At 38.4% G+C, this 2,841-nt stretch overlaps 1 long non-coding RNA gene across 1 annotated transcript; it reads right to left on the reverse strand.

Moving 5' to 3' along the window:
• Window positions 1–229: 229 nt before the first annotated feature.
• On the reverse strand, window positions 230–2,779 carry LOC125146223. The gene is made up of 2 exons (XR_007144729.1): window positions 2,531–2,779; window positions 230–513 (listed from the first exon to the last, which is right to left on the reverse strand). It is a non-coding gene; the product is annotated as an uncharacterized LOC125146223 (long non-coding RNA).
• Window positions 2,780–2,841: the final 62 nt, after the last annotated feature.

The following is a 2,841-nucleotide window of genomic DNA, read 5'->3' on the forward strand; positions in this document are numbered from 1 at the left end:
TCTCAGCAAACCACAAACTTGTCATTTAGATTTCGGCAACTTGTGAAGTCACACTGCACATCTGCTTGCAGTTATCGAGGCGTATAACAGTATGCAGACTCGACGCTCCTGACATAGCGTGGTTTGTGTTATACAAAACTATGCAGTGGTTTTAATAGGAAAGGAATAGTGGAGCTCATTTTCTCATCATTTTAAGAGACAAAGAAAGTATGAGACTGAGAGCAAAATGCAAAGTTGTCATTGATTTTTATTTGGTATTTACGGTTTCTAATTCAGGGGTTCTGAGTGAAACAATGTGTAAAATGACAAAGTCCTCTCAGCCTCCATGTCTCTCTGTCTGGCTCTCTGTCAAGGATCACTAGCCCATCCGCTTTGGTTGTTGGGGCGGTGGTTGCGAGGTGTGAGGGGTTGAGGGGGTGTCATGGTTGTAGCTCGTGTCATCAGAGGATGCTGAGGCGTCACTGCCGCGAGTCCCGGATGACACCGAAATAAACAGGCAAGCTGCTAAAAACACTTATGCAAACACAGATAAAAAAAGGGAGATAAACAGAAGCCAAGCACAATGGAAAACTGATACACAAAGGCACACTTGGATGCAAAGTCATCAGCAGAACGTCCAGTAATATCTGCTCGAGTGCAACTGCTAAACATTTCTAAATGCCTACACTGTTGCTCATTTTGTACAGAGAGAAAGATGAGTAAAGCGAGCAAGTGTATCCAATGTCCTCAGTTTATGTTTTGTTGTGTGAGCATGACTCTCTCTTGGTAGGTTTTCAGTATCCTTCTGCCTCACTGGAAAAAGACCAGATCAAACAGCCTGTAAACTTGATCAATAAAGAATAATGATGAGCAAATAACTGAAAGATGTGCTTGCTACCATACTAAATAAAATTGACGTTATTGCTGTTGCAATGTCACACTGTTTAGTACAAGGGGTCTCAAAAGTTATGGTTCATAACCCTGTACGTTAACAACGTTCCATGTTAACATTATTTACAGTCCAACCTATTTTCACTTCAAATTGAATAATATCAGCTTAATAATAAATAAAATGCAGATAAAAATGGTTTTCTGTATGTTCAAATATGTTTTTTTGTTTATTACTGCATAAACAGATAAAGAATAATGGATCCCCTTGCTATGCTGAATGGAGTATACCCTGAACCCTGGGGTTCCCCAGAACTCACTTTGAGATCCACTACTCCATGGGTTTCATCTAGATTTAAACTCAAAAATTCCAAAGGGTTCTAGATGTAACTTTTTAAAGAAGTCACCTAACATATAACACTAACATAGCTGCCAATTAACCAACACAACCATAAATGGGAAGCCTAGTGGTTAAATTGTTGGACTACTAATCAGAAGGTTGTGAGTTTGATTTCCAGGTCCACCAACAGATCCTGGGCCCATGAGCAAGGCCCTTAACCCTCAATTGCTCCGTTGTATAAACTGAGATTAAAAATATAAGTCGCTCTGCATAAAGGTTTCTGCCAAATGCTGTAAATGTAAATAAAATGAGAATCAGAATCTGGTGTTCCCTGGACCCATCTTTGAGAACCACTAGTCCAGTAGCTTAAAAATGGCTTAATTAATAGACTATTATCCATCAAACAAGATTACAGTTCAAGGGGTCGGCAGATAGATAGGAGTTATTCCCTGCGTTTCTATTAGGAAATATTTTAGTTTTATATGGAAAGTTTATTCTAGAGGAATAACTGAAAAACATTTAAAGGGTTAGCTTTAACTTTATAGTTCTATCTAATGCTTAATATTTAAGTTATAGCCTTTTCTCTAAGGAAAGTCAAATTCACGATCATACACAGTCCGACATGCAGTGAAATGCTTTTTAGAGCTGTCCATAAATTATAGTTATAAATCTATTTATGCATAGTAAATTGACCAATGAAACCCTAAATTGCGAATCACTGATAATTTTGATATTCTGGCTTGCAATAAGTTAATAAAATAATTTCTTTTATAGCAAAAATAAGGCACAGAAACATAGATATACATTTTTACACATGCATTTTTTTTAGCTGGTATGTAACTTTGATGGATGATTTCTGTTAAGACTGCTTTCCCATGTTGGTAGTCATGAAAGACATGGAACAGGACGTTTCATGACAGTAGATCAAACCTACAACTCTTAACCGTAAGGGATCAAGGGATCTTTTGCTCTGGGGGAACCCTTCGAAAGATGGGGTTCTGGGTAAAATAAAGGCCGGGGGTCATTTTCTTTATCCTAATATGCACCACAGGCAAAACACTGCAAGTGAGGAAAACATAAGTGGCACACACTGTCTAATTTAATATCAATAAAACATTATTTCAGCTCAATCTCAGGAGATTTGATAACCACTGGAGAAGTAGGCCATAGTAAATTGCTCCATGTTCTAACAGAAACAAACACATTTGCTGCCCAGATGTTTAGAAAACGGTGCTCTCTGTGCATGAATGATAAATGTTGGAAAGAGAACATAAAATATTCAGGATAAAATATGTTTGCCTTGCACAGACACGACAAATATACCTTAAGTTGTGTCAGAAACCCATCATGAAATCCAAACTTGGTATGAATTGCTATGAAAAATGATGGAATTGCTCCCTGTTTTCAAAACAGACCTGAAGACTTGGACTTGATCCCGTTCTGGAGACTGATCTGATTCCAGTCAGTACATTAACAAAGCTGTAAAACTGTGCTTCGTGTTAAATGAACTTCCCGCACCGGTTCAACAACCTCAACTCTTAAGAGCATTGGCCAGGAAATTGTGCCTGTGATAAAGGGGGCTTTCCTCATCCTGGACGCTGGGATCGCTTTAAATGGCTGATGGAGTAAGAGGG

Source organism: Tachysurus fulvidraco, chromosome 13 (genome assembly GCF_022655615.1).
Source record: "Tachysurus fulvidraco isolate hzauxx_2018 chromosome 13, HZAU_PFXX_2.0, whole genome shotgun sequence".
Taxonomy (NCBI): Eukaryota; Metazoa; Chordata; class Actinopteri; order Siluriformes; family Bagridae; genus Tachysurus; species Tachysurus fulvidraco.